Source organism: Pagrus pagrus (genome assembly GCF_965226575.1).
Source record: "Pagrus pagrus genome assembly, chromosome: 13".
NCBI lineage: Eukaryota > Metazoa > Chordata > Actinopteri > Spariformes > Sparidae > Pagrus > Pagrus pagrus.
Window position 1 is genome coordinate 25,031,555 of NC_140197.1, and position 20,661 is coordinate 25,052,215.

The 20,661-nt window shown below is 40.1% G+C and overlaps 1 protein-coding gene across 2 annotated transcripts in view; it reads right to left on the minus strand.

Annotated features, from left to right (window-relative positions):
- elfn1a (extracellular leucine-rich repeat and fibronectin type III domain containing 1a) overlaps positions 1–20,661 on the minus strand; it is an 80,594-nt gene that overhangs the window by 11,313 nt on the left and 48,620 nt on the right. For both annotated transcript variants that reach the window (XM_084370944.1, XM_084370943.1), the window contains exon 2: positions 16,746–16,836. The gene's annotated coding sequence lies outside the window, so the exon portion shown is untranslated. The remainder of the gene's footprint in view (positions 1–16,745; positions 16,837–20,661) is intronic.

The window sequence follows — 20,661 nt, forward strand, 5'->3', positions numbered from 1 at the left end:
AAGAATGATTCAAACACAGCCATGTGTATTTCCCCTTCCAGTTACTCAGAGCCTCCTCATACTTCAGCTCAGTAAATCGTTGATTCATTTCTTATAAAAAACACAAACGCAGCTGTAAAAGTGCAGAAATTGAGGTCTACATCTGAGTTGTGGAAGCGTATAAAGCAACAAAATTTAAGTCAAGAACTCAGAGTCAAATGCCAGCTGTAATGGCCTTAAATGAAAGGGTTGAAGCAGGTGATAGTGACAGGTTACAGTACTTTAAGGGGAACCTTTTAGCTGAGGTGGCTCTAAATACGAAGCAGAAGAGTCATCCTCTCTCCCTCAGAGCCTCTGGAGTGCTGCTCCGCCCGCCACAAGAGCCAGAGCTTCAAGGCAAACTTTGACAGAAGCTCCAGAGTGACACAAAACGACAAACAAACAACAACAACAAAAATCTTCCCTCCACTCAAACAATCGTATATTGTATGCGAACCAACCAGTATGCACCTCACCTCCCTGTCTGGCTATCTCTCCCTCTCAGTCCCCTTCTGTTTGTCAGCGTGTCTGTCCAAGCAATTTCACCGTGCATACCAAATGAATATTTTTCTGTTCTATCTCCGAGTGTCTACAAAAGCGTGATATCAAAGGATCGGCTTTTACAGTTTGAGGGCCCCCGCTTTTTCTTGTTTCTCCCCCCCGAGCTTCCTATCTTGTGCTTTGTGACGGTGAAGGTGCCTCAATCTCCGAGGACCCCCCTCATCCATACCAATGACTGCCCTTTATTTGATGTCATTGAAAATGCATGCAGCTCTTGCTGGGGAAGAATGAAAAAAAAGAAGTAAAGATGGGAAACCAGAAGTGGAGAATCAATTGAGTTGAAATGGAACTACTTCTCTTGGGGAAGGAAAACATTGTGCTCATTGAGGTACCGAATTGCTTTGGAGAAAGGGAGAACGAGGGCACATATGCTTGGGTTATATCAGAGGATATTAAACTCATACATTAATTACTTAGGGAATATTGCCTGGATAAGAATTGATGACGCTGTCTTCATTGAATACTGTTTGCTAAAAGTTCAGCACTTTTTAAGGCTTGGGTGAAATCATTCCTTGGACTCGGCGTGTCTTTTTTCAGACAGCAGATGGAGTTTTTAGTTAGTATATCCTGAGGAGTATTGTATGCCACCTCGATGCACTGGATTCATTTGTTTTCCCAGACAAAGCCTTTTATTCCCACACGACAATTGGAGTTGCTTCCTCATATAAAACGGAGCCAGAAGAAGCTTTCAGCACAGTATTTATCTCAATATGACCTCCTGAGGCTGGAATAAAGTGATAAATGTAGTGATAAGACTGTATTTGGAGTCACATAATGTAGGGGATTCGAAAACGCTAATTTGCTTATTTTTTTTTTTAAAGCTGCAACCATTTCCCCACAGTTTTTGTCCGAGGAGGCTAAAATTCGGCATAGCGGTCTAGAGTGTGTGGTGGTGTTTTTGTTCATGCCAATTGGCTAAAAGGGGGCGTGGTAATGGGAGGGGCTCATCATAACAAAATGTGCATAACTTCTAAATGAATTCACATACTTAGACAAGATTTTGAGCAAAGGCTACAATAAGCATTGACTTTGTCACATTGCCATGGGGCTGAGTTAGCCTTTGTGGAAAAGCAGAAAAACAGTAGTAGTGGATCAGACTACATCCAAACACATTAAAACGCGTACTAAAAGGTTTTAACCTATACAATTCTGACTTAAGACACATTTTTCACCAGTAATGGAAGTTGCTAAGGAGTGAGGCATCTTGCATCCTTTTTCATGTTTCTTTCAAACTCAGCACTGACTGAGCGATTTTTAAGCGCTGAATGAACAGAGTAGGATGGAAAAGTACTAACAAGCCAGCATCTCTAACTACAACAGACATTGCAGCATTGTGCCTGAAAAGGGGCAAATATCAGCATGTTGACCTGGGTGTTGCGTTTTGAATGAAGAGAATGTTTGTTGTCGTTTGGTGCTAAATAAATAAAATTGACTTGACTCGATCCATAAAGCTCCACAAAGCTGTGTCCACCCTACAGCAACCACAACTCTCTTTTTTCTTTATTTAACTTAATGCTCTCATCCACAGGGTTTTGTTTACAATCCCTTAACAACAAAGATATTCAATAATATATTGTATTAGGCAGTTTATACTACCCGAGGAGGGCATCAGGATAACATGAAACATTAATACATTCACACACCCAAGACATAAAACACATAAGACATACGATTTAAGACATTTACGTTCATATCATGCTCATACATCTTACACATAGCACGTAGCACATCCCTCTTACGCCAACCCCCCACCTTCTACAAACATGACGACATCAACACACACACACACACACACACACACACACACACACACACACACACACACACACACACACACACCTTACTTTAATTTATTGTCCTGTATTCTCCACCAGTTTCCCCCCTTTCCTTTCCAGCCATGTCACAGATTGTTCTTTTAATCTCATAAGGCTCATAAGGCTTCATACCTCATTGAATTTATTGGTTTTATTGTTATGTTCAGACAACATCTTATCTATGGTCAAATAATACCTCATTAACTCTTTCTAATTATATGTTTATTTCCAGTGCTTTAAAATAAGCTTCTTATAAACAAGGCCGGAAAACATAATGTGCCACCCCATTGGATATTACAATTAAAAGATACAACTTTCTATCTATGAGGCTGAAATTTACAATCAGGGTCGACTGTTGTTCGCATGTGAATGCCTCTGCATACCTGGTCGCTGCTGCTGCAAATCCACACTGGGTGATTTTATGATTTATGCATTGCTGTTAATAGTTTAGTGTTTATGTATGCAGTAAAACATAAATTTAGTTGACAGGCTGGTTTATTAATTGTGTTAAAGCCAGTGGCGTACACAGGATGTTTGAGGGCCAGGGGTGAATAAAATAAAAAGGGCACCAGCTATATGTGGTGGGGCACTGGATTTCACAAGTTTAACTGCTGGTCACAAGATGTCTCCTCCCTTACTGTAAAGTCCATTGTAAGTGTTGAAGTTTCCACATAACGCTTGTTAGCTGAACATTGGACCAGGATTGGTTCTCAAATGATTTGTGATGTCATAAATCATGCCCGTAGGCCCGCCCCTTATAATCAGATTTACAATGAGTGCAGAGAAACTTTACACTTCCAGCAATGAACGTGAGAACATCCCATTAGTCTCAAACTCCGCACATACATCAAATCTGCACAGTGAAGCTCAAAAATTCAACTGTCGAAGCGAGAAGAAAAATATTTTTTTTGATGGGAGGGGGACAGAGAAGTGCCTCCTGAGTGAGCTGTGTTTTCCTCACACATCATCTCTGCTTGATGCCTGTACCATTAGTGTACAGGCATTTAACAAATCTTAAAGAATACGTATAAACCTTTATTTTTGTTATCTTGTCCAGTAATCTAACATCCTAGATGTATTTAAAGTTTTGCAGACATCAATAAAGGAAAAAAAAACAAACTTTGCTGCCAATTAGCCTACCTGCTAATTAGCTGCAAATTAGCACCAGGATACTGAGTACTGCTGAAGTGTGGGTTGATCTCAATTAATGCTGATGATACATTAGTGCTAAATGTCAAATAACACATCCCTTTGGGTAATTAAGGCCACAAGTGCAAAGGTTGGGCGGATACAGATCTGCACAGGCATCCTGAATGAGACATTGCCTCGCAGTCTGCTGGAAAGTTACACTCAGCCCACTTACTACTTGGTATTCCACACAGGTGTCATACTTTGTAAAACTTTAAATGACTTACTGCCCTGCCATCTCTTGTAAATTCCCAATATCTCACTCTATTGTTCTTCAGTGTATCAAGAGTCCTTCAGCAGGCTCATGACCTAGTGCGTTTCAAGCTTAGACGAGAGCAAAAAAATCTCATTACAAACTAAAAGCCCTACTTTGGGTGACACCTCTTATAAAGATGATAAGCCATGGAGAATGGCGTGGAATCACACTGCACAGATAGAGACAGATGCATCGGTGAAACCCTGCAGGAGAATTAACAGTTAGCAGGGAACAAAAAGCAGTAAAAGTGCATCCCCCTCAACCCTCCGACAGCTCTTTCTTCAACATTTATGCTGCGATCTCTGTACTGGACTGTGTTCTGTAACAAAACCATAAGAAGTTCAGCTCCACAGGATGCATACTGAACAGGGGGGGAAGTGAACTGGGCTATAGAGAGCATTTATCAAAGGGACAGGAGCAAAGTAGAGTTTAATTTAATTCTGTACGTTTGAGAGTAAGATACAACTTGGAATAACACCTGAAGGTTTAAATGCAATTTTCCAGGCCATCAACTGACCATCAACTCGGCACGTTATTTTGGCCTCCGAGCCAAAGCATCTGCCAGCAATGTCTCTCGCTGCTGACTCATGACATGTGGAACTAAAGTGGGAGCTGCTGTGCAGCCCTGAGCGTGACAGAAACTTATGGAAAACTCACGATTCAGGGGGATTTAACAGGATTGCTGAGTGTCAACATCTTTATATTTAGAATTCTTAATATATTACATTTAGAGGATTGATGGAAGTTCACACATGCTGACAAAATCTGTGATAAGACAGCCCTCCTTATCTTGGTCAATTACCTCGCCATGCTCAGCCAAGGTTTCCCCACCAATTAACCTTCAGAAAGTGACTGGAGCTAATTCAATTACGCTCCACTGCAGGACCGTGCTGCTGACTGACAGGTCAACCCGCCTCAGTGTTCTGATTGACAACCTGTGAACAGCAGAGCAGCCGTTCTACGTGCTGAATGTTTATATCTGTCTGACCCCACACGCTATCTGACACATTTAGGAAGAGGACATTATCACTCTGAGATTATCTCCTCAAAGAGGACCGAGAGATGAGATTTACTCAAATCATCTACATCTTGAAGAGAGTTGGATTGATTTCCATGGAATTTTACAATTTCATCGTCTTACTCAGATTTACCCGAATTCAGTTAAATCATTTACTGTATATAAAGATAATGAAGCAACTATTTAGACCTGGATGTAGCGGTGGCATTCAGTCTTCCCTCCAATTTTGCCTGGAGGTCACTCGTGGTATTGCAGCCAAAAATTCAGCTGTGGGGAAGAAACTCAGTGGGTAGCATAACCGTAAAGAAAACCCTAAAGCTTTTTTGCCAGGAGAGCGATTCTCAACATGTTCTCAACAACATTTTTCCATTTAGTATCTAGTTTTGAGATGGTGGACATGACAGACCCCTGTAAATTGAAGCCAAACATCGTGATCGACCCCTGGTGGCTGGCTGCAGTACAGGTCGTAAATCCTGCCCCCTGCATGATAACGATGGGACAAGGGCAAAACTAAAACCTCAAAGTACACAGTACAAGATGGCTCCAAATTATGTCACCAGTGCATTCTGGCCGTGGTCATATCAAGGATAATTTGTCTTCATTTTTGTACAGCTGGAGGAAATGAACACACATCGTCCATCTTTAAATATGTCATTGATCAAGACGTCAAGGTGTCAAACTATTTGTTGCAGCATTATGCATTTTAGTCTGGCGGTGTGACTGCTCATGACACAGGCACGGCTATGCTCACATTTCCCTTAACAAAATCTGAGACATACAACATTTACAACGTGAACACATTACAAATTCACATAGTATGAGGCTGGGGAGGTGGAGGGAGTTAAACTTTTGATAGCAGGCAGCAGTGGAGCAGTGAGGATGCAGAGCTCAGCATTGTTGTATATGCAGACCGAGCACCTAATGTTAATATGGGCAGGCCATTGTGAGAGATACTGCAGGTCGTGAACAAGGAATAGACGATGTCGGGAATGTGTGAATATAAAATGACGTCCGTTCCTGCCTGAACTAATGCGAGGCTCTATCTCCCTGATGACTTACCATGTGATAACTGCGCCTTTATTTCCAGCATGTCTCTGCATGATGTTTAAATGAGTCTGAGATCTGTTTTTTATAGTCACAACCACACATTAAATTGAGACTGTACAATTTTCAGGAGGTGGTTGGAATACAAAGGGGAAGTGTTGTACATGTTAGAATTAAAAATCTGTCCACAAATTTAGGGTTTGGATAAATTAATCAAACTATTTGGGCTACTAAATACTCTAAAATGGCACCATGGCCAAGTCTGCTGATATTTCTTTAACTGTACTCTCATGCCAGAAATATTTTCATCATGCCTGACACAATGGCTCCATTCAAAGCGGCGTGTTAAAACGCCTGTTGTATCATAGAAATAATGATAAGGTTAACCACTTGTTCATGAATGGGCCTGGATCGAGGAGATGAACAGATGAACAGCAGTTGTTAGCAGACAGCAGCTGCAGCACTACCTGCAATTGAATGCAGGTGAATACTGAGGTGGTGGGTGGTGTTTAATACATGACAGCCACTTGCCAAATAATGATGGCTAGCAGTTAAAAGCATCAGCAGTCTAAAGTGAAAATGTGACTGGAGGCTATTGGTGGTGGGTGGTGCCAATGACGGATTATGAGATAATGGGCTCCTGGGAGCATGTACTGTAAAAGCCCCCCCCCCCCCACAATGTTGTTTGGCATCTCTTTGTGAATGTAACGTATGTCTATGTGGTTACTTTAAATCTCTTTGTAGTCGCTTTGCTTCTCTTTGAGGTCAATTTGCGTGTGTTTGTTGTCATTTTGCATCTCTTTGTAGTTGTTTTGTGTGTCCTTGTGGTCCTTTCACATCCTTCTGTAGTCATTTGGCATTTGTTGCTGGTTGTTTTTTTAAAAAAAATCTCTTTGTGGTCATTTTGCTGCGGTTTGGAGTTGTTTGGAGTTGTTTGGCATCTCTTTGTAGTAGTTTTTTGTGTCTTTGTGGTTGCTGCACATCTCTGTAGTCATTTTCTTCTCTTTGAGCTCATTTTCTGTCTGTTTGTAACATGTTGTATCTCTTTCTGGTCATTTTACATCTCTTTGTGGTCGTTTTGTGTCTGTTTGAGTTCATTTTGCATCTCTTACTCGTCTCGCGTTTGCAGACGTTTATCAACTCTGTTATTATTTACCAGCTTTTTGTAGTCCTTTGCATCTCGTTGAAGTTGTTGCACATCTTTTTGCATTCATTTTGCATCTCTTGGTCGTTTTGTTGTCATCTCGTGTTTCTTACTAGGTCGTATGAAAATGAATATATAATACATAGAAGTCATTTGATTGACTTTTCAACAACAAATTTAGTTACTTCAAACAGAGGCCCTGACCTCCTGGGCCTTTGGATCACTGCCTGTTCTGTAATCCATCCATTGGTGCTCAGTTTAAGCTTGCGGTTAACAGCGACAGCAGATAGTAGCAACAGATCCACAAAGAATCACAGGAAAAGATTTTTAATACATTAGTCTATTGTGTGAATAGATGTGTGGGTGTATAGTTGGCACTCAGGGACATCAGCTGATTATCATCTGATTCGGGGTGAATAATGACTTTCTGTTCCATCCTGGAGCTGCAGTATGAGCTCCTTTTTATACCCAAAAGCAGTGTTACAGTTGCACAAGGTGACAGTCGAAAAAATCAATCGGTGCTAGCAAGGATGTCAGAAAGTCTGACTTTCCCGGTGCTTCAATTTGATCCATCTATGATGAGTGCAGGAATGAAAGGAAACACGGGGGAGGCAAATGGATACAACCACCTTCTGAGATAGATTTATTGAGAAATAAAACTGTCTCTGCCTTGAAAAGAAAAGTTATTGTTTCTGACAGGACAGATTCTCTCTGCCTCAACGAGGGGCAGAGGATGCAACAGAGAGCTCGTGCTTGACTATCAAAGGAGTGAAAGGGTCTTTGGTGCACCACAGATAGCCAACTGCAGACTTGAAGGAGATCTGAACGCGACATGACAGGTGGACCACTGGGAGGACTTTAATCCCAGTTAGGTTGGAGGATGCAATAAATAAAGGCTTTAAATGCTAATGGACATTAGTGGAGCTAAACGGACATAAATTGCTCTGATAACATTGTGTCAGAATTTGCATTTTTATTGCTGTTGTCCATTTGAATTTACTTCCACAAAAGCACATGGGAGAAAAGGGAGATTTGCTTTGCGGATTTTTCTTCACAAAGGAACAATCTTGTAGTTTAAACAGTGGTTGAAAAATCCAGCCGACTGTGTGAAAGAGATTTTATTAGAAAAAATAATTTCCTATTTAAAGAAGCAAAATACTTGAATGGTTTTTAACGGCATAGAGAATACAATCCTCTTCACGAAACAGCTACCTCTCCATCACAGATGCTCCTCATCTATATTGCCTTATGCACACTTCTTGTAAAATACTCGTACAAGGGTGGATAGTCAATAAATGTCATCTGTGTCATAACGTACTAAGGAGATGAGGGAGAGGCAATTATCATTCTACAACAAAGTGAAAAGGTCATATGACAAGATATATTACATGCTGGACAGACGCCTTACGTGATGTGATTTATCATTTTGCAGATGAAAAGTGTTCTTTTACCGAGCTCTGACTGCTTTCAGTCAGGTCAGTTACACTGACGTGCTCAGATTTTACTGGGTTGTTAAATAAATGCGTGGTTTTGTAAAAGGTGCAAGTTTAAAAGAGAGTCTATTGAAGTCAATGCAAGGTTAGTTTCTTGGAATCTACTGTAGCAAATGGTGCTTAATCATAAAATTCATGAAATGAGATGAATCAAATCAAATAGCCAGGTACAGTGACATAGCAAGCAGTGGACAAAGTGAGAAAAGTACTTATTGCTAGTATGATGATTTGATATCAACTGATTAAAACAATAAGAAACAATCATACGATATGTTTTTATGTTAAAACAAACCTCGAATACATCGAGAATATACAAAATGAATATAATTTGTCATTTGTTTTCATCATCGTTCCACAGGATTTTAGTCATTTGAGTGTATGTGGTATGATCAACTTATTGTACATTTAAATTTTGGTTCAGAGTCGACGTGCAGGCGCTACTCATCACCGCTGTTTTCAAACACCCACCCTCTTGTTACATTCCTGTCATTCATAACTGAGCCATTTATCAAAATGACACCAAGTAATGTAAACTAATAATTAAAATCTTTTTTGTTTGTGTTTATGTTGTGTAGTTTGTCTATTGTTAGACGCAGTAACCTCACCCTTCAGTCACTCAGTTTTCTTTATTCATGAATCACCCACAGCTGTGTGTATACAGGTATCAGGGTGTTACAGCTGTTGATTTAATCACTTCATTCCCTCTCACTTGCTGCAGGTGAATTAATAAGTAAATGCACCTGCTGTACAGTAGAGCTGGGTAATTCTAGATTGCTCACAGTCAGAGAAAACTGATGGTAGATAAATGAAACTCAAGACAGCGTTATTGACTGATTCACTCACATCAGCTGGATTCGGGATTTATTGCACCTTTATCAAGGTTTTCAAAACACATCAGGTGAGTGATTGTTTGTCAGGACTGTGCAGCAATCCTGACACATTACCGCCCAAGTTGGACAGTCAGACACTGATACCAATCTATAATCCATTTGCGATGCAATTTCCAGCTTTAGTGCTATCTTTCAGAAGGGATGAGGGAATGGAGAGGCACTGAAAGACACATCATCAAACACGAGTCAATCCTGAAATGGTTCGGCCACTTCCTGTTGAATAGAAGTAACTAAATGTTGCAGGTTTTAATGGAAATCATAAATATTATTTTAAAGAAGTGATGTCAGGGGGAGGGTGAAATAATACAGTTAGAGGACGGCAGTCAGACAGATTAAAAGCTCATAAACTGAGTAGCTGCAAATGGTTCATCAAATGATGCTGGTGACAGTTTTCTCATTTGAGTAACCTGCTGTCACATCTCCTGCAATCTTTTTAGACTTCACACCAGAGAAAACTTTGTTTGAAGTGCAATAGGAAGCTTATGTACCTGAGACAGTTTTTCACTTCAGTTTTAGCCCCCGTATAAAAACGATGAGTCACGTAACATTTACATAATGCAAGACGGGGAACAACTGAGTGCACGTACGGATAATAGTACATGCTCTTCAAATGTCAATAAAATTCATCTACCACCATTTGTTCTGGTATATTTATAGTCTCTATGAAATCTAACACTCATTTACAGGCTATAATAAAAGCATATTAGATCGTGTCTTACAAAAGAAATGTAAAAGTGACACGGCAAAAGCGAAGGACGTCATTTAACAAGAGGAAACATAAAAGCAGATGGCCAGAGATCCTTCTTTAAAGGTGAGTGGCCTCAGGTGTTTAATCCTTCTCCGTAAACGATAAACCAAATCCCTAATTATCTCCTGTTTTCCCACTCAAGAACACGTGTGTGTATGTGTGTGTTCAAACATTGTATGCTTTAAACATTGTTTTGTTGGTGCATTGAATTAAAAGTCTACAGTTACACTCCAGTGATTGTGGTCTGATTGACTGACTGGTGTGTAATAAGAGGGAAGAATTGAGGTGTCATGATTTGAGAAGAGTCTCCTGTCGTGCTGAGAAAAGGTGCCACAGCAGTTTATCAGCGGTGTGGAAGAAAAATCATTAGGGAGTCTCTAATGATTGGCTGACAGCTGTCTGTCAAAAGTGAGCCGCCTCTTTTTGTAAGCTTTCATTCATTTTCTCCATGATTGCCTTTCTCATTGCGAACTCACAACTTGGCTGCCGGTGCAGGTCTTCATTAACAAAGTTTGATTAAAGTCATGGAGATGACATCATAAGATGTAGTCCTGGGTTAACTTGCTTAAGGCTTTTTTGAGTTGCACTATCATGGGAGTGTAGTTTTAGCTTATTTTACATGTATTCATTGTGTGATACTTCATGTGGGCTGTAATCTTTTCTTACTGTAACTTAACCCTTATTGGCAACATTTAATAATAGCCACAATTAGTAAATGGTAAAGTTATAATTATTAAATGTTATTTAATAGTTTTTTGACTGTTACCTGTTACTGTTTTTGAGTGTTACCCTCTAATGTTCAGTTTGGGGATCTTGAGACCCTCTCCGTTTTTATGACAACTGTATGTAAACATTATTTTAGGCATTACTTCTGTACGTTTTACACAGCATAGCCCTCCTCACTGTTCATTTCTTTGTCTGTGAAAACCTTTTTCATTAACAAAGGAATACATATTTATTAATGCATTGCACACATAGCAACTGAAACATAAAACAGTTCTTTTCTTGGTGTAATAACGCTTTATGGTAATTTCTGTATTGTTTAGGCTCAGTTTGTGAAAGCGTTGAATACTTATCTACATATGGGTTTAAACAAGGGCGGAATAAAATTTCTGATATATATTTCAAAAAAGGTCGATTATTAACCACAAGAAATGTTCATCAGGACTTTGAAACATTTACCAGCTGTTAGTCCCAACATAAATGGATATTTTAAATGAGATGTCTAGAAAATGTCTAATCTTTGTGGCGACAGTACCAGGAAAGCCAAAAACAAATCACTTTTTTCAGCCTTTGTCAGATTTTCTGCAGTTTAATTGCGCGGGATGTTTACTGAAGGCATATTCTCTGCGATTTGGTTCCACTCCACACTTTCACAGGGCAGAGCCTTAAATCTTCTGGTGGCCATATTTCTGATGGAAGTCACTCTCATCAAGAAATTAATGGACTGAGGGAGCATCAAGTGAATAAAGTGATCACTAAAAATTACGGTACATTAGGACTGATGACAGCGAGGCAATTGGATGAGTTCAATTCTGGGAATACAGAACCTCAGCAGAACCACTGAGGAGGCACAGTGTCGGATTTTCTTTTATTCTGATTGAGCACCGCAGCTCCCAGTAATAATGTAATCACATGAATCATTAATCAAGATGTGTAAACCAGTCATTTAGCCTTTAAATATGGATTGTGCTGCCATGAAGAGTGGTGGTATGTTTCACTGATCTTGCCTAAAAAAAGACAGGCTGGTTTTATACAGTCACCATGTGTTACTGACATCCTGATAGCTAACTCCCCAACGTAATGCAACATAAAGCAATGCTATATTTACAGCCAGTTCCATCCATCCTGCAGGCTTTGATCATCTGGGCACCGACAAACACCACAGCAGCCAACATGCACATGGCAGCCAACGTGAGGTCGCACAGGCCAGAATGATAACGATGCATTGAGCGAACGATGAGGAAGGGTCTAATTCCTGTGATGAGAAAGGAGCCCAATAATGGCCAGCCATACGGATGTTTTATAATCACTTTATGTGACCAATTTAAGGCTCCCCCAGGATCCATGTCTCTCACAGGCTAATCCATGATGCTCTTTACGGTAATCCATTCAAATAACTCTTCTCTAGTGCCATCAATTAGGAATCCAAGTTGACCAAAGGAGCTGGCACCATACGGCATGTTTGGGCTAAAGCTTAAAGCGGCCGTGACCTGGATGTAAGAACAATCATTGTAGTGATCAATGACTTTGTGATATTCTGACCCTGAGGCCAACCTCTTTACTTCTACTGATTTTATTGATAAAAAATTTAAATGCACACACACACACACACACACACACACACACACACACACACACACACACACACACACACACACACACACACACACACACACACACACACACACACACACACACACTCAAACAAAATAAGTCAAAGAGACTATCAGAGGCTCAGCGCTGCTCTGATGATATGTCATTGGCGGTTGAACTATTCACGTTTGTTCAAATAGTTTCAGGTCCTTCAACACCACTACTGACACAACTACATTTTCTGTTGGTCTGCTGATTTCTGGCAGCAGGACCTGAAACACTGCAGTATGAAATCCTTCTTTCTGCTCTTTGGTGAAATCTTTGTGAGTGAAACTTGTCACACAGATGAAGAGAAAGGGGTAGCATTATTTGCGAGATTTTTAGGGGCATCGATTGTTGTAATGATCGCTGACCAGGCCAGGTTATTACAAGCCACAAGGCTGCCAAGCGAGCGACTGCAGTTCAACTCTGTGGGGAGATTTCTAGCAATTTTTTTTTTTTTTGGCAACCAAAGCCAGCCATTTTTCACGGGTAGATGGACCACCTCCAGCCATTGTGTTTTTCCAACCCTAACCAAGTGGTTTTTGTGCCTAAATCTAAGCAGACCATAAGCACAGCATTGTGATGAGAGAGATATAGAAAGTTGAACCTAAGTAGCAACATAGAGTTAAATCTTAACGTATCTGTGGTTTTGCAGAAACGCAGTTGGCTACCATTCACTCTGGCGATTGGGTTGTATTTCGGCCATGTCGTTTCGCGAGCAATCAACCTATTCAGTCGTTCTGACTTAGAACACTTGCACTAACAAGCCTTACAGAAGACAGTTAGAGAGATGTAGGATAAAAATCGATAGACAGACTCAGTGTTGGCAGGACCTTCCCTCCACATCTTGCACAAATCAGTGAACTAAAAGCACATTATCTCTGTAGGGAAACTTTGAAATATAGGTCCCCTCAAAGAATATTGCTCTGGACACTCTTTTTAAAAATAAAATAATTAAACTGGGATTTTTGTGGTCCCTCTCCTGCTCTGAACCTACAGACTCGCGACTTCAACCTCATCAGCAGCAGCACTCCATCGTCAGCTTTAATGGCAGTGGTTAAAAACCTACACTGCACCACTCTTTCACAGGCTGCCAGAACTTGTTTTAGGATTGCAATAAATTGTGCGCATATATTGGCTCGTTGTGCTCCCTATGCATAATGTGGTTTATTTATACCCAAAGAACTGGTGTAGAAATATTTCTGGACATGAGAAAAATCCCTCTGGCCATATTTGAAAGGCAGCGTGGATTAAATCAAAGTCATTCAATTGATCCAGCAGTCAAAGACATTTCTGATGCGTCCAATAGGGATTTGATGTTTGGAGTCTTTCCAAGTATGATTTCCCTTATATGACTGTTGAGAAATAATACAAATGTTCGTACAAACAAAGGCTGATTGTCTTTCAACTTGTAGTTTAAATAACAATCAAAGAAGTAGCTGCTCCCATTTGAAACAAAAAACTGGAAATTATGTAAACATGAAATCCAAAGATTTATAACACAAACGCATAAAAAATACATTAAAGAGGATTTCTTTGGTTAGTAATGACACTAAAACAGCAGATCCAATATCCATTTAAGGCCTCGGGCAGATATCATACGCTGTCTTGTTGCAAGCTGACAGAATAAAACATGAACCAATGATACATTATCTGCCAAGTGAAAAAGTGATTCTTTATTATTTCCACGTATCTTCCCATAAAGCATTATCATTATTAGTATAGATTCCTCTTTTGGGCCCTCTTTGAGATTGCAACTCTTTGTTTAATGTAGTTTCTATTTTGGTTTAAAGGGCACTGGGGCTTTAGTTTGGACAAGAGACAAAGGTTTATAGTTACGTCAGCATTTCCAGAGATTGTATTGTTCCTTTCACACCTGGTCACAAAGTTGTAGCTGTAGAGAAGCTTAAAGATGAAAAAAAAAAAAGTCTATGTAAACTTTAAACATACATAAAAACTCTGAGAGGAGTTAAAGAATTGGACCAGTGGATATTTCTACTTGCTATGAATTTCATTTAAAGGTATAATTAATAAGAAATGGTACATTTTCGATGGTCGCGCGAAAACTCTGGGGGCTGCATGACCGCTTACTGCTGTTCACTGGACTTGCTACTCTTTGTTTTAGCTATGTTTGACTGCAGCGACTAGCTACTGTAAGCAAGTAGCTCAGTTAGCTGTGGAGCCAATAATGCGAAAGTCTGCCTGCACCGCAACCTTGGATGATAGGGGGAGTGACTGCGAGCAACTGGGCTCAGTCAACTGGCCTCCCAAGACTGGGACAGAGCACAGCCTTTGAGACCAACAGATGCCAGTTCGAAGACAGGGGATGCAGTATGGAGGCGATTTACAGAGGCCCTGATTGGGGGACGAGAAGACGCAGCAGGCAGGGACAGAAGAGGCATGAGGTGGCAGAGGAGCAAGCTTGCCACTTTTATATCTCTGCTGAAACAACAATCTGACTATTGCTTCTATGACTTCTGTAGATATCTCTGCACAACAGGACACAAGACATATTTGACATAGTGTCAATACTGTTGTTTCTTCACACTCTGTTGTTAATTGAATGTTTTAAACTAAAATTCTGGCCATATAGCTGACAAATTGCTTCTTAAAATACATCTCAGATGGGAATGGCTGTATGTATACATATGAATACAAAACTGAAATGTATTTTTTTTGTGTTATTCTCATGCCAGCAGAGGTAGGTGTTCTAAATCTAACACTTTCAGCTGCATTTTCTTAAGTGCAGCTGAAATGGCTGGCAGGTACTGTTAACATTGATGTAACAACTCTTTTGTAAGGGAGCAGTGCCTTGATATGTTGTGTTTACTGGCTTTTAATGAAGCCATGGGCCACTTCTCATCCGCTCTGCCTTACCTGATAGACTGGTTGAGTAACTCATGAGTCAGTCAAATAGAAAAGGTTGTGGGCATTAGGAAAATGTATTTTGAGAAAGTGAGTCAATGATGAAATTTGAAGGCCATGTCCCTTATGTGAATGGCTTCCTGATTACATGTAACACAGCTCAGTGCAGTTCACATGCTCTTCCTGTCACTGTAGAGCCTACTCATTTGTTGCTTCATCACAGGTGGGAAGAAAAGGAGACAGAACCAGAAGTATCTTTAAAAAGACCCAGTGAGTAGGATTAAGTTGACTTTATGGGCAGAAATGTATTAGAATATTGGCAGTAATTGAACATATTATTCATAAATATATATTTTCATATAATCACCTGAAACTAAGAATTGTGTTTTTGTTACCTTTTAAATCTATAAAGGGAGCAAGTCTTCTTCTGAGAGTTCGCCATGTTGCAGCACTGTGTTTCTGCAGTAGCCCAGAGTGGACAAACAAAACATCGGCTCTAAAGACTGCCTTTCATGTTTTTCACATTTTTAGCGGCCTCTGTACTGGAGGGTGAGCTGAGGGATGATCTGTTGGTTCAACTTCATCACTAGACACTAAATCCTACACACTGGACCTTTAACGATCATACGTTAGGTACTGTTTTATATGAAAGCTTAACATTTTAGTTCACATTTATGCTGCGATAAACACATTCCTACTTATAATGAAACAGTATTATTCATAAAGAAATACATACTTTTTTTTATTTATAAAGCAGTTGTTTTACCATTTATGGTCAAATGGTTATAAATCTGTTTAATCAATTATCCTTTAAAAATCTATGTTTACAAGGAGTTCTTACTCCTATTTGTAGGCCTTGGAGCTAACTGCCGAGGTACTGCTTACTGTGATGATAAACTTGAACCAACTATAATTGACTGAAATACTGACATTTTGGTTTTTAGGCTTTTCATTCATTTTCAGCAATTTAATTTGGGCTTCAAAGTGATTTGTCCTCCGGTGAGGTAGTTGAAAGTGGCATTTTATTTGAACTCTCCTACTAATTTTTTATAGACTCCATATTGCCTTCTTAATCCTATAATAAACATTGTAGTTCCTGGTGCGAACATGCTGATTTAAATGAAAAAGAGGAGTTTGAAACGGAGAAACCTGAACACAACACTAATGAACATAGAGTGATATACAGACTGTCCATCCTCAGGTTGGCGTGTCCTTTGAACGACTTGTCTTTGGCACTGTACTTGTATTGACCAGGAGATTAGCGATGGATTCTCTGTGATCCTCTTAGGGGGCGTTTGCTCATGCAGAGATGCAGTTGACTCAGGCTGTACCACATAACTACACTTACCTCTGTAATCTAGGTTGAAGTCCACAGTGTGAGAGAGCATCCCTGGTGTCCTCCAGCAGTGCAGATGTTCACTGATGTCTCTTCTTGAACTCTGAGGGAAGATATAAAGGAGAGAGATAGTTATTGATATGTATTTGTATATTGACTGGTATATAAAGGACTTAAAGGTCCCATAAGATGCTCATTTTCAGGTTCATATTTTATTTTTGGTGTCTACTAACATTGTTTACATGCTTTAATCAAAAAACACATTATTTTTCTCATGCTGCCCACTACTGCAGCACCTCTATTCACCTCCTGTCTAAATGCTCCCTTTTAGCCCCTGTCTCTTTAAGGTCCCCCCTCCTCGAAAGTTTACTCTGATTGGTCAGCTCTCACATTGCCTGAGCAAGCACCGCCCCCCTGTGTTTCAGCAACAACTCTGCTGGTATTTTTACCACCACAGCCATGTTGGGGGCGTGGCTGAGGGCGGTGACTGTATAGTTGTGACATCGCAACCTTACAGTCCTGACGGCTCGTTTAAAGGCACAGTTTCTGAATACGGGGATTCAGAATACAGGATTTATTTAGCACCTAAACCTGCTTTACAAAAAAAACAGACAGGAAAATCTCCCTTTCTGTAATATGGGATCTTTAACATTTTCATATAACATGCGCGTCAACATGTTAAATCCAGTCCATGAAGGCCGCTCTTAATGGGGCATGAAATAAAAGTCTGCTTCTTCAGAGGATAACCTTCTTTTGGCATTGCAGTCTCCGAAATGAATTCAGCAGCATGAATGTTCTTTTTTTCTCTCCTTTTTTTCAACAATCAGGACCACCTCATTAACCTTATCTAACAAGCACAAGCTAATGAAATCCTCTGTTTCAGTTTCCGGTCTTGCCAAAGTTAGTTTTACTAATTAATCAAAACATCAGTTCCCCCCCTATCATCTTAATGACTCCCCGTAAAGTGAATGAGAATGTGCTGCACACACTGCCCAGGGGGGAGCTGCATGGGCAAATCTTCATGCATTTTTATTGGAAGTTAAAATAAAGAGAAGGTGAGGCTTTGAACTAAAGGGAGATTGATGTTTTTGTATTCCCTACAATAAGTGAAATAAAAATGAAACATGATTTCTCCTTCTCTTATCCGTGCTCCATCCTTGCTTTTATGATTTTGTTTACCGAGTCTTTTCAGCAATGCAGCAACGCAAAGCTGCAATTTTCCCACCTACATGCATATTAATATCTGCACAAGACGAGCTCCAGATTACTCCACAATCAGTATTCATATTACTGTTCTTCCTCTAATGAAACAATTCTGTGCTCTCATCCCTTGTGATTCAGAGTGTATGACATGCTGTATCAGATGAAAAGCACGGGCAAAATTCAATCTCCAACAATCAGTAATGGAAATCTGCAAAATGGCTAGATTTCCAGTAAATGAGAGGACAATAGATAATGCAATTCAATTAGCTGCTAAGGCAGCTATTTGCATTCCAGTGAAAGGGGTGATAGTTTAAGTGGCCCAAGGCAGCTGCCTTTCAGCAAAGGCCCGTGACAACACAGAAAGCAGCGGAACCAAAAGAAAAGGGGAGTTTGGGAGTCTTCAGCAGTATTCTTTTAATTACTCGTCATAATGACTCCATTTAGCTGTTCAATGACCCATTTTACGGCATTGAGCAGGCACGGGAAGCTCTCTGTCCTTGGCAGGGTCAGTCCTGCAGCTGCCCCTGCCTGCCATGCTTCAACCAAGAGGGAACTTTATTTATTTCCCCCCACCAGGCTTTAACAGACAGGTTGCTCAAGAATTTCTCACAGAAGGCATTCACACGTGTTCACACGGGCTCCATCGGCACAAATGAAGGATGAGCTCAAAGTGACTCCATAAGGGAATTTAAGGTAGAGCTCATTATATGGAAGAAAATGATTTTTCTTCATAAATGTTGTTCAGCATTGAGATAATGATCAGTCTGTCACATTGGAGCCAACCATGACGGAGACACTTAGAAGCTTGTAGGTATGTAAATAACATCGGTCCAACATCATATAAGATAAAAAATCAGTTACTGTTTTGTTATGCTGCTGTTTTTTCTTCTTCTAACATTTCAACTGAAGCTCACTGAAGTCCAGATTAACAGATACCTTGCATATACATATATAGTCCAAACATGTTTTGAAACATGCTTTTATATTATCATTGATACAGTGTATATGACTTAGTGGCATTTAGCAGTGTGGTGATAGATTGCAACCAACTGAACACCCCTCGCCTCCTTCCTCACGGTAGCCCCTGAAAATGCAAAAGACCCTCTTTAGTACAGGCCTTTAGTTTGTCCATTCTGGGCTATTGTAGAAAAATGGCAGTGCAACATTGCAGACTGTGTGGAAGAGGACCCACTCTGTTGATACAAAAGGCTCATTCTGAGGTAATGGAAACACAATGATTGGTAGTTTCAGGTAATAATACACTAATAAAAACATAATTATATTTATAAAAATCACATTCTGCTCCTAAAGCTCCTTGAATCCTACACACTTAAACAAATGATGCCAATGTACTAGAGAGAAAATAATGTTGGAGATTTTCAGACTAACATCTGGAATACCATTGTGAGGTGAATTGATCTTATTAAATGTGTCTTCTTGAGACAACTGTTTTCTTGCGTTGATTCCTTCGACAAACTAAACATATACAGTGAATATTATAATATCCCTTTTCTGCAAAGTATTGATTGTTTCTTCTGGAGAACTGGAGCAGTATCCATCGAGGTCTCTCTCGCTCTCTCGTGGTCGACAGACACTGATCCTTTGTGTTGCTTTTCATAAGACATGATGTACGTGAGGGTGGGTCAGGTTGTGGCCTCAGAGGCAGGACTGCAGGAGGGGAAGAGTGGCAGAGGTGGTGAGAAGAAACAGACCCCATATGGTCCTGAGGAGCTGGAATCCCTGGCATAACTCCAGGATGCTGACCCAGAGCACTGAAAGGTTGAGCACTGGCACCGATCTGACTGATTCTGCTCAGCTGCTGACGTGCAGAGGAGCGCACATGGATATGAGGACAAAAATAGCTTGCTGTGGTCCACAGCTTGACGCAACTGTTTGGAATTTAAATCAGTGCCAATTTATCCTGTCCCACGTCAACTTTCTATGAGAGGATCACAGTGTAGCAATATTTAAAGGATGTTTTAGCTGATTTCATTTTAATTTGTGGTATAACTGCCTTGAGTGGAGATTTGCTATTCAAGACTAGTGTTGTGTAATCTATCTGAATAAAGAAAGCAGTTCAAATATTCATAAAATAAGCGACCCTGAGTCAAATTATCTGTGCCCTTCTCATCTTCCTGTGAGGAAAAGGCAAATCATCTAGTTGTGCCTGTTCATTAATCGAAGAGATTAGCTTGCTTAAGTGGTTCTCAGAGTAAAGGCCTCCTTAAGATGGGAGCGAGTGAGATTTTCTAAATGAAAATTACATTTAAGTGTTCAAAAATCAACAATCGGCCATTCCTCTGTCCTACATGTGACATACTGTGTATTCAACAATACGCACATGGGTCATTTTGGCCATCAGCATGAACCAATCCATCTTTACTGGGCTAGTTGTAGCACTTCCTTTTGTAGTGATACAACGAAAGCCCAATCCCATTTCTAGTTTTTACCCCTAACCCTCAGTTTCATGTGCCCCGTTGCCTCTCAGGACAATGGAAGAGAGTCAAAGAGGGGGGTAGTGGCTAAAATCTCCAAAATATTCAGTTGTGCTGATTTCTCTGGTATCATCACAAAGACATTTGCAACCTCACGCTACCAATCAAATCAAATAAAAAAAGAACACTGCTTCATTACCTGGCCACTAGCTGTTGCAAGTTGACGTCATCAGATGTCTTATTTTATCTGATCAACAGTAAAACACTTTTAAATTAGTATAATTTAAGTT